The sequence below is a fragment of the Myotis brandtii genome, unplaced genomic scaffold (genome assembly GCF_000412655.1).
Source record: "Myotis brandtii unplaced genomic scaffold, ASM41265v1 scaffold2727, whole genome shotgun sequence".
In the NCBI taxonomy this organism is placed as follows: domain Eukaryota; kingdom Metazoa; phylum Chordata; class Mammalia; order Chiroptera; family Vespertilionidae; genus Myotis; species Myotis brandtii.
The window spans coordinates 63974-76465 of NW_005360383.1; the positions used below are offsets into that span (position 1 = coordinate 63974).

Sequence of the window (12492 nt, forward strand, 5' to 3'; positions counted from 1 at the left end):
ATCAGGGGCAGGGCTGGCTGGCCAACCTCCTGCGTCCTCTCCCCCCCTCCCCCGCCAGCCTGGCCCCGATCGGCCCTTACCAGGGCAGGCCAGCTGGACCCCACCTGTGCACAAAATCATGCACCAGGCCTCTAGTTGTTCTATAAAGTCTCAGGAGGAGTTGGAAGATGATGTAGCAGTTAGAGGGTCTCTCAGGCTACTGTCAAGTGGCAGCACCCCAGCTCTAGTTAGGGGCTCTTATTTTCTACAGGGATTTAGAGTACTTTACCAGCTGCCAATCATACTTTGCTCAATCTGTCAGATGTTCTTGTAAATTTCTTTAGGGACTTCACTTGGTCCAACCTGGCTACTTCCTCAGGCGACACTGAAATCACCAGCTAGTGATTTCATTTTAGTACCCACCCACCCTTTTGTATTTGTAACTTACTTATCTGAAAGTGAGAATCCTGGCTCTTGATATACTAGTATATATATATCTCAGCCTCTCTGTGAGAGACCAATTTCTCACCTATTTCTACCCTTTCTTCTACATGAATGCCCCCCTCAACCCTCTCCAACGCTATGCTGGGCACTCCCTCAACATGGATGTCTCCTTACCTTGTTTGGGCTCTGGCTTGTCCTACATTTCTCACTGTGCTCTGGCTCTGACACTCATCCAAGAACTCTCTCCCCCCATGAACTTTCATCTCCCCCATGTCAGGCTGCCTCAATGAGTTGCTATCCATTCACTGCTTGGGCTCTGACCCCTTGTTGTGTGCCACCTCAATTCCCCTTCTACATCCTGTCCCCACTGCACAGCCAGCACAGATGTTGGCTTTGTTCTGTCTTACCCAAACAATTTGAGACTGGATTGTTCAGAAAGGGAAGGGAAAGAAAGGAAAAGAGAAAAATGGAATGCGGAGAGGAGAGAAGGTGACCCCTTGCTTTGTAAAGTAAAAGAAAACTGAGAGATGGAATGGGAAATAAGCCTCTCCAAGCAGTTTTTTAAAAGCCCATATGGGGCTTGAGGGTACGAACATTCATCTTGTTCACACTACACCTATCTGAGTAGCTTGCAGAGTCTTTTCACACCCTCATGTGTATGTACACTTTATTTTGAAGACCACTGACCTAGGTGTCATGGATTAAGCAACAGAATGCAAACAGCTGGGAAGCACTTCCCACCTCAGTATCTTGGCAAACAGGCCTCCTCCCCTTTTAATTTTCATAATTAATATACCCTAACCTATACTGTTCTACCTGTTATCCCTTTCCCTCCTCATGACCTCTCTCATCCCCCTATCCCGGGGTTGGGCAAACTTTTTGACTCGAGGGCCACAGTGGGTTCTTAAACTGGACCGGAGGGCCGGAACAAAAGCATGGATGGAGTGTTTGTGTGAACTAATATAAATTCAAAGTAAACATCATTACATAAAAGGGTACGGTATTTTTTTTTTTAGTTTTATTCATTTCAAACGGGCTGGATCTGGCCCGCGGGCCGTAGTTTGCCCATGGCTGCCCTATCCCATCAAGAAGCACAGCTCTCTCATTCCACACCACCTCTGTGCAGTAGAACCTTTCACAGAACACTAACTTGGTCCTTTCTTCAAACTGCCTCCTCCTCTCATTTTGAGACTGACTCCCTCCACAGGCAGGGACTCCAGACTTACCTTTGCTTTGCTGTGGGGCTGGGTGTCTCCTGATCTGTGGTAGCTCTGGTTAGAGACTTTTCTCTCAGGAGCTCAGAGCTGAAAGCTGGAGGTGGGCTTGGTTAGAGGAAGGATGTATAGTGGTGCTGAAAAGAGAGGAGCTTCATGAGACAAGTGAACTTTGGACTTGGGATGGGAACTTATGTGTGTCATATGTAGAGTGGAAACAAATTCTAAGCTTCACAAAGCAATATTATGAATGCTTTTTATTATTTCTGGAATATGAAACTGATAATCAGACATGTATCTTGGTAACGGTCAAGAACAAAAGAGCATATAACTAGGTATATTGTTTACTATAAATTAATGATTAACATTAGCAATTCATTTTGAAAGGTTGTATGTCAACCACACTAGTTTCACTGAACATGTTCCCATGCACTTTGATACCCTTTCATTCTTCTCAATCCTCCTTTCTCACTGCTAGTCTTCTCAGCTGCCTCATTTTATTGACCAAAAGAAGCCATTGAATGGAAACATTCATTTCCTATACACCAGATCTGCATACCTGTCCCCACTCTCCCCAAACAAAGCCCAATTTCATCCATCTGTAAGTTCTCCTTTTCTGTTGTAATGGAGAATGTAGCTTTCTATCTCCTTGCCCTATCCGTGGTTGTCAAACTGTGCCTCCTGAGCCACATGCAGCTCTTTGGCCCTTTGAACGTGGCTCTTCCTAAGCCTTAGGAGTACCCTAATTAAGTTAATAACAATGTACCTACTTATATCGTTTAAGTTTAAAAAATTTGGCTCTCAAAAGAAATTTCAATCGTTGTACTGTTGATATTTGGCTCTGTTGATTAATGAGTTTGTCGACCACTGCCCTAGGTCTTCTTATCACTTTGTGAACTCAGAATTTGTGTATTGAATCCTGTTCTGCTTGAACTCTAGAGCATATTCAATTTCCTACATTTATGCTGACTGATACAGTAAAGCCCGAATTTTTTCATCTGTTAAATAGGTTTAATAATAATACCTACATCTGGGAAAGATGGGTCTTTCCTTGGGTTCCACACTTTAGAGCCCTCACATATCATATGTACATGCAAAATGCATTTATTAAAGAAAATGTAGACAGCACTGTCACTTGGTAATTAGTGCTCAGTACAAAGGGCCCCCTTAAATATCCACTCTCATAATTAACATTATTTAGGCCCAGGAAACATACCTCCATAGTTTTGGCCTATATCCTGTAGAACTAAATGGTATCTGAATGCAATAAAAGTTTGTAGTCTGAACTGTGGTGGTTTTGTGTGTGTGTGTGTGTGTGTGTGTGTGTGTGTGTGTGTGTGTGTGCCAATTTCAAATATAGTTTAAGACATTGCATTGTGCCTTTACACTGCAGTGCCTAGAAAGTACAAGATTATTTCCATTTACTTGTTCCACATTCAAGTATTGCCAATTATTTATTATAGCAGCTCAGCCTTAAAATTTCCATGGAATTAACTACACTTTGAATCTTTCAATGTTTTGCATGGAACAAGAACTAAATGCTTGTTCAGGTTGCCTTAATCAAGCTCTTCACAGTGGGCCCAGAAGGGAACCACCAGGGAGAGGAGTTCCATCACTAGGAAAGCCCCAGGCATTCCCCTGGCTTACCTCCTGTACTCCGAGACAGCTTGGGAATCCTAGGGCTGCAGACTTTCTCCAGTTCTTTCTGCTGATAATCAAATTCTCCCTTCTCTGATTTTTATCAAGACAGGTGATCATTTCATTACAGTTGTCAGGAATCTTCTGTTTACCCTTGAGTGTAACTGAAGTTTTTCATCTTCGGCAATTGCCTTTATGTTGATTGCAAAGAGTTTAAGTGAATTTTTGGAAGATACCTTGTCCCACTGCTTCTTCTCTTCAGCGTTGTACTTCTTAACTTCTTGGCCCATTTGTTCACTGTCTTCCTTGGTCAAACGGTTAGTTCTCTTTTCCAGTACTTATCAACAGGAACAGCATTGAAATTGCCATTGCCATCTATATCACACATACACACACACACACACACACACACACACACACACACACACACACACACACAAAACCACCACAGTGCAGACCACAAACTTTCACTGCATTCAGATACCATTTAGTTCTACAGGATACAGGCCAAAATTATGGAGGTATGTTTCCTGGGCCTAAATAGTGTTAATTATGAGAGTGGATGTTTGAGGGGACCCTTTGTACTGAGCACTAATTACCAAGTGACAGTGCTGTCTACATTTTCTTTAATAAATGCATTTTGCATGTACATATGATATGTGAGGGCTCTAAAGTGTGGAACCCAAGGAAAGACCCATCTTTCCCAGATGTAGGTATTATTATTAAACCTATTTAACAGATGGAAAAACTGAGGCTTTAGTGTATCTGAGGGACATCACAGAGTTCAAGTGGTATGTCTGTAAGTTCAAACTTGCCAAGTTGGTTGTTATCCTTGGTTAAGGTGCACTCCACATCATAAAAAGAGCACACCTGGTTGGTAATCAGAGTAGGTAGTGAAAGACTACATCTGCTTCAGGGCCAATTATTTATATCAGACTGCTGGTTCTTGTTTAGGAAAACTAGTAATTAATGATGCAATTTCTTCCTTTAAAATTTTTTTCACAATATTACAGATGTCCCTCATTTTCCCCTTTGCTCCCCTCCAAACAGCCCCCTCGCCACACCCTATCACCACATTTTTGTCTATGTCCATGGGCTTTCCATATATACATATATACGCATTTGGTTAATCTCTTCCAGGCCCCCTACCCCCTTCCTTCTGAGATTGGTCAGTCTATTACATGTATCCATGCTGCTGGTCCTATTTTGTTTGTCAGTTTATTTTGTTCATCGTTTGTCTTATATTAGGGAGATCATGTGATATTTGTCTTTCTCTGACTGGCTTATTTCGCTTAGCATAATAATGTCGAGGTCCATGCATGCTATTTCAAAGGGTAAGAGTACTTTTGTTTTTATAGCCACTCAGTATTTCATTGAGTAGATGTACCACAGCTTTTTTACCCACTCATCTACTGATGGGCACTTGGGCTGTTTCCAGATCTTTGCTATTGTAATCAATGTTGCCATGAACATAGGGATGCATATATTTTTTCTGATTGGTGTTTCTGAATTCTTAGGATATATTCTCAGAAGTGGGATTGTTGGTTCAAAAGGCAGTTCCATTTTAATTTTTTGAGGAAACTCCATACTGTTTTTCACAGTGCTACAACAGTCTGCATTCCCACCAGCAGTGTATGATGGTTCCTTTTATTCACATCCTCACCAGTACTTGATGCTTGTTGATTTATTTATAGTAGCCATTCTGACAGGTGAAGTGATACCTTATAATAGTTTTTATTGGATCAGGCCAAAGGTCTGACACTGGCAGTGAATGATTGAAGTGAAGTGGGTCTCTGCACTGTCCCTATTCCTGGAACACTTGTTGCTTTTCCCTTTACCATTCTTACTGGACAACTTCTACTCACTCTTCAGCCATCAGGTGCAATATTACCTCAAAGAAGCTTTTGTTGAGAAAAAGTACCTAAAATACAAAAATAAGGCAAAAACAAATTTCTATGTCTTTTAAATATAATGTGACTAATACATTATCTAATAAATGATTTAGCATGATCATGTGACTTAGGAAAATAAAACTTTATTATGGTTTTATTGACCAGTAGAACATTAACTGAGCAGTCTTATTTAGGATTGAAATATTTTACTGTTTTTGATACAGCTTTGTTATCTGCCCTTTCTCTCATTTATGAGTTAATTAAAATTATGGCCCCTTATTTCTATGTATTTCATGAGAATTATGTTTTTAAAATTTTGAAATCACATTTTAAGTCCTCTTCTTCGCCTTTCCATAATCCATCTCTCCTTTGAGTTTTCATGGCACCCTGTGCTTGCTATACATTGTGTTATAACAGAGTTTAAGTCTTTAAAATATATGTATTAAATTCTTTTCATGTGCCACATATGGTGATAGGTGTTAGTGAAACTGGTGAGTGAGGCAGACATGGACTAGCCCTCAAAGGTTGTTTTTTTTTTTTTTGGACAGATGTTTCCTCTTACTAGAGTGTAAGTTTAATAAGTATAGACTATGTCGTTTTCAGTATTAAGCTTTGTGCTGGCCCACAAAAGTTGCTCAATAACATGTGTACGATAAGTGTGTAGATGAATGTATAATGGTGTAAATGTGGCATTCATAGAACTGAGATGCTAATATGTTACGTGAACTGTCTCCTTGGACTGGAAGTAATCTAAGGTGATGGCAGGCATTGTGTTGGAGAGGCAGACTGTACCTCAGTTGTAAGTAAATGGATAAGAGTGACGGGCTTGTGACAAAACCTTAAAAAAAAGGAGGTATTTACATGATTGGAATAAGAGAAAGGGCTGGAATTGACCCTGGGAATTGAATGCAATGCAAGGAAGGTAGGATTCTTAGGGAATATGTAGGCTTTAATTCAGACAAAGATGTAAACAGAATTTGAGAAAAGAGATGGAAGATGTCCTGGAAGTTATTGTCAATGGAATAAATTTCTAGAGGGCCCAGAGGAAAAGTTTGGTTTTTGGATATTGGGAAGAGTGGGATATTGATTCAAATTAGAGGATGAATGGGGGTGAGTAGCCTGTATCACAAGTTAAAACTTAATCATATATATATATTAGCCAGTGATACATCCAATAAGGTGTTAACCTCCAAAATTTATATGGAACTCATACAACTTAACAAAAGGAAGATAATCCAAATAAAAAATGGACAAAGGACCTAAATAGACACTTCTCCAAAGTGGACATACAGAAAGCCAAAAGGCATATAAAAATGCTCAAAGTCACTAATCATCTGAGAGATGCAAATCAAAATGACAATGAGGAACCACCTCATACCTGTCAGAGTGGTTATCATCAACAAATCAACAAATGACAAGTATAGGCAAGGATGTGGAGAAAAGGGAACCCTCATACACTGCTGGTGGCAATGCGGCCTGGTGTAGCAGCTGTGGAAAACAATATGGAGTTTCCTCAAAAAATTAAAAATGGAACTCCCATTTGGCCCAGTGATCCCAATTCTGGGAATACTAGTAATATCCTAAGAATTCAGAAATACTCATCAGAAAATATGTATGCACCCTTAGGTTCATAGCAGCGCAATTTATAACAGCTAAGATTTGGAAACAGCCTAAGTACCCATCAGTAGATGACTGGGTAAAAAGTGATGGTACGCCCTAGCCAGTTTGGCTCAGTGGATAGAGTGTTGTCCCGCAGACTGAAAGTTCCTGGGTTTGATTCTGGTCTAGGGCAAATGCCTGGGTTGTGGGTTTGATCCCCAGTGGGGGGGGTGCAGGAGGCAGCCAATCCATGATTCTCTTTCATCATTGATGTTGCTATCTCTCTCTTCCTCTCCCTCTTTGAACTCAATAAAAATATATTAAAAAAGAAATGATGGTACATTTACACAATGGAATACTACCCAGATGTTAAAAAGAAAGAACTCTTACTATTTGCAATAGCATGGATGGACCTGGAGAGCATTCTCCTAAGCGAAATAAGCCAGTCAGAGAAAGATAAATACCACATGATCTCACCCATTTGTGGAATATAATAAACAACATAAACTGATGAACAAAAATAGATCCAGAGACAGAGAAGCATCAAACTGACTGTCAAACCTCAGAGGGAAGGCAGGGGAGGGGGAAGGGTAGGGTGTAAGAGATCAACCAAAGGACTTGTATGCATGCATGTAAGCATTACCAATAGACACAGTCACTAGTGGGGTGAGGGCATGTGCTGGGGAATGGAAGTGGCTGGGGAGAGGTCAATGGAGGAAAAAATATAATATTGTAATAGCTATGTATGGGCTGGGGGGGGGGTGCTTGAAATATGAGGAGGACCACTCTGTAAAGTATATGATTGTCTGACCACTATGTTGTACACCTGAAACCAATGCAGAATAATATTGAATGTGAACTATAATTTTAAAAAGATGGAAAATTGTATGTTATATGTTTTTCCTCATAATAAAAAAATAGATACAGAGACAGAGAAGCATAGAACAGACCATAAAACTTCAGAGGGAAAGCAGGGGAGGGTGGGGGGGTAAGAGATCAACCAAAGGACTTATATGCATGCATATAAGCATAACAAATGGTCATAGACACTATGGGGGGTGAGGAAATGTGCTGGGAGGTGGGGGTGGCCAGGGAGAGGTCAATGGGGGAAAAAGGAGATATATGGTAAAAAAAAAATAAAAAAGAATAAAAATTTAGGAAAGGAAGAGAGAAGGTAGAAGACAAGAAGGGAAGTTGGTTTCTGGCAGCAAAACTGGTGCAGGTGTGATAAAGAGAGCAGAACCAAGATTATGTGCTTAGAGCTGCCACCACCATAGAGTGTGAGCATCAAGCCCAATTTGTGAGCACAGTGAGGGGAGAGAAAACTGACCTGCTGTGGACAATTGTTCTTCCTTTTTCTGATTCAGTTCTGGGTTCCAGATGGAACATGTCAGATTCTTCTGAGAAGTTTCTCTGAAGAGCAGTGCTGTTGTTACATGGAACAAGCCACGTTTGTCCTGGGTGTGAGTCTCAGATTCAGCTGAAATTTCTACTTCCTAAGACTCTATCCACTGGATCTTTGGCTGAGGGAACCAGCCCTCTGACTTGCACTCTAGTCGGAGTTGTTGGGACTCAGTGACTTCAACGTTTAACTGAGGATGTGAGCATAGAACTGGGAAAAGGAAGAGAGGAAAGTCAGGTCCTAAGCTTATTTCCCTGCACACATATCCCTACCCTGCTTCTGAAGAGTTTATGCTGCAGAGTAGACCTCAGTGTGCAGAACAGGAAACTGAGGCTCTGAGAAACTATTGGCAAAAAAGGATGGGACCTAGATTTCTGGGCTACAGAGGAGTCCAACACAGTCCAGGACAAATGGCCCCTGCCTAGTTCTTTACTCTCACTATGAGTCTCTTTATTATCTCTTTTTTTTAGCCCCAAACAGTGATAAATGAATGATGGGGTGAGTAGAAGTAATGTCCATCTCCCTTTCTCCTATGACTTCTTTATATTTCCCAGGAAAATTATATCAGAGAAAGGAGCCAATCCTAGGATAAACTCACCCCTGTGAGGTGTAAAGGGGTCAAATTTGGGCCATTACCTGTCACTTTCAGCTCAATCACTGTATCATTGTAGTAGGAACCATGTTTGAATGCACAGTGATACTGCCCACTGTCAGAGGGTCGAACATTGAGAAGTCTCAGGACCTCTATTTCCTTATGCATGACATTTTCCACAAGCTCTGTCCTCCCTAAGTACTCCTACATGGATTTTTCAGGCTTGTCCCTCCCATCCTAATACAATTTCATCACCTGGTAGGGAGGGACTGTGTCCAGCTCATTTTCATATTGTTAACACTTGAAAAGAGAAGAGGAAACAGGTTAGCTCAGCTTCACCACCCAGCATACCCACCAAGGGTTCATAGGGCATCTGGACTTGGAATGTTCCTGAAAAGAGAACAGAGATTGAGTCAGGATATCAGGGGAGGGATATGTGTGCAGGAAAATAAGCTTAAGACCTGACTTTTCTCTCTTCCTCTTCCCAGGATTTGGACAGATGAAGGGGGGTTGATTACACACATAATTGGCTATTTCCATCTTAACAAAGTTCTGGGTAAAGATCTGAGAATAGTTGCTGGATCTTGGGGAGAGTGGGTCTATTTTCTGACCTGAACATATACACAGCACTATGGAGAAGTAGGATATATTGGATGTAGGAAGTGTAGGTCAGGCTAACATGAAGCAAGCAAAGACTTAGGGCACAAATTTAGAGGATGCACTCACTTTGGTGCTGTAAGTTCAAGGTTGGCAACATCCTGAGAGGAAGTACCTCTTTACAATTTGGGCCCTAGATTCCTCACTTAACTCACCTGTGGGGAGGACCGGAGGAATGTGACTGCAGGAGTTGAGGAATAGATTGGCTAACTCCTTCGGCTCAGGGACTGACCTTGTCCATAGAATGGAGGGATCACACAGGAACTCTGACGGCTCTGGATACATAGTTGGGTAACTGTGTTGAGAAAGAATCTGAAGCAGCTCAGTCATAGAGATGTTTGAGACTCGTTAATATTGTTTGCTATGAACCTGAGATGAGAAAAGCAGGGCATATAAGCTAATTTTTAAAAATCTTATTCTACATTATCTTGAGGTTCTAAGAAATTATGCTTCTTTATCACCATCTGGGGCTCATTTACTTTCTTTCAATCATTGCCCTACCACATGCCCATTTATACTCAGGTACACACACACACACACACACACACACACACGCACGCACGCACACACCCACCCACACACACACAGTCCAACTGGCCTACTGGAGGAGATATGAGTAAAATGGCCTAGTATACTTATTAGGCAATAAGTGTAATAAACTGAATTTCTTTAGTTTTTCTAGGATCTCATAGCATTTATTTTTTGTTAAACTTTTCCTTCTGGCTTCTCTTCCGTTTCCTTTTTCCTTCCACATACATATCAGAGGCTATTATAAGGATTCTTACCTACATCTAATATGAGCATCTGGAGGCAAGATAGAGTGAGATGAGGCTGCCATGATAAATTTAGAGACTGGCTGCCTCCTCAGGTGACTGAGATAGGGTGATCCCAAGGCTTTGTGCTGACACATTGGAAAAGGACGGAAACACTGTAATGAGGACAGAGATAAAAAGATTTCTGAGACTTAAGTCAAGGGGCAGAGAAAGGAAGGCATTCAGGAATCTCACTCTTGGAGAGGTAAGGGGCCCATCTTATCTGTGTGAGGTGAGGGGCAGAATAAGACTCATGCTCCTTTTTTTCTAAAAGTTTTGGGACTTTTGATTTTTAGGACTTTGCAGGTCATTCATGGCTCCAGATACCTTGCACATACTGATGACTCATGTACATGTTCTGTACATAATGTCTTGTGATCCAGTGACAGGACCTTGCTTCTAGAGAGGGACCAGGAGCTTAGGGGCCCCTATAACTTGGATAAACAGAAAAAGCAGGTGGCTTCTATCACTCTCTCCTTCCCCCAGACTGGCCAACACTGGCTTCTGATGTCCCATTCTATAACATGTAAATTAGTAGTAGTAGTGAGGAAGGGCTGTAACACACCTCAACAACCACTTTAGCTTGGAATTTGGTGGCCATGGCTATAAAATTAGCTGTCCAGCACCCTAGTCTCAGAGATCCTACTGCTCAGGGGGTCTCTAGGAAGGGCTGGCCCAAAGAATGGAAGGGAAGACATTCTCTTTAGGGGGAGGGGGGAGATATGCTGTATATGTGGCAGAATGGATCCTGATCAGGTAGAGGTATGTGGTATATAATCTTGCAGGGTCTGAACCACCCACACACACACAGTCCAACTGGCCTGGATCAGGAGATATGAGTAAAATGGCCTAGTATACTTATTAGGCAATAAGTGTAATAAACTGAATTTCTTTAGTTTTTCTAGGATCTCATAGCATTTATTTTTTGTTAAACTTTTCCTTCTGGCTTCTCTTCTGTTTTCTTTTTCCTTCCACATACATATCAGAGGCTAATATAAGGATGCCTACCTACATCTAATATGAGCATCTGGAGGCAAGGTAGAGTGAGATGAGGCTGCCATGATAAATTTAGAGACTGGCTGCCTCCTCAGGTGACTGAGATAGGGTGATCCCAAGGCTTTGTGCTGACACATTGGAAAAGGACGGAAAGACTGTAATGAGGACAGAGATAAAAAGATTTCTGAGACTTAAGTCAAGGGGCGGAGAAAGGAAGGCATTCAGGAATCTCACTCTTGGAGAGGTAAGGGGCCCATCTTATCTGTGTGAGGTGAGGGGCAGAATAAGACTCATGCTCCTTTTTTTCTAAAAGTTTTGGGACTTTTGATTTTTAGGACTTTGCAGGTCATTCATGGCTCCAGATACCTTGCACATACTGATGACTCATGTACATGTTCTGTACATAATGTCTTGTGATCCAGTGACAGGACCTTGCTTCTAGAGAGGGACCAGGAGCTTAGGGGCCCCTATAACTTGGATAAACAGAAAAAGCAGGTGGCTTCTATCACTCTCTCCTTCCCCCAGACTGGCCAACACTGGCTTCTGATGTCCCATTCTATAACATGTAAATTAGTAGTAGTAGTGAGGAAGGGCTGTAACACACCTCAACAACCACTTTAGCTTGGAATTTGGTGGCCATGGCTATAAAATTAGCTGTCCAGCACCCTGGTCTCAGAGATCCTACTGCTCAGGGAGTCTCTAGGAAGGGCTGGCCCAAAGAATGGAGGGGAAGACATTCTCTTTAGGGGGTGGGGGGAGATATGCTGTATATGTGGCAGAATGGATCCTGATCAGGTAGAGGTATGTGGTATATAATCTTGCAGGGTCTGAAGAAACATGGAAACAACTGCAGAGATGAAGTATTTATTACTTCTCCATGGACTAGGCAGCACTTCTCAACCTTCTAAATGTAAAAGCACACAGAGAGAGCCGAAACCAGTTTGGCTCAGTGGATAGAGCGTCGGCCTGCGGACTGAAAGGTCCCGGGTTCGATTCCGGTCAAGGGCATGTACCTGGGTTGTGGGCACATCCCCAGTGGGAAGTGTGCAGGAGGCAGCTGGTCGATGTTTCTCTCTCATCAATGTTTCTAACTCTCTATCTCTCTCCCTTCCTCTCTGTAAAAAATCAATCTACACTAATAAAAGAGAAACATGGTAATTGGCGTACGACCGCTACCCTTCCCATTGGCTAATCAGCATATCCTTATGCAAATTAACTGTCAGCCAAGATGGCGGCCGGCAGCCAGGCAGCTGGAAGCGAACATGAG

The 12492-nt window shown here is 42.0% G+C and overlaps 1 long non-coding RNA gene and 1 pseudogene across 1 annotated transcript in view; both read right to left on the bottom strand.

Annotated features, from left to right (window-relative positions):
- Positions 1-12492, bottom strand: part of LOC102247457 — a 69890-nt pseudogene that overhangs the window by 41867 nt on the left and 15531 nt on the right.
- The window catches only part of LOC106726484, a 19876-nt gene continuing 14050 nt past the window's right edge, over positions 6667-12492 (bottom strand). Inside the window, exon 3 of the long non-coding RNA XR_001362553.1 lies at positions 6667-6764. This is a non-coding gene — a long non-coding RNA (uncharacterized LOC106726484). The remainder of the gene's footprint in view (positions 6765-12492) is intronic.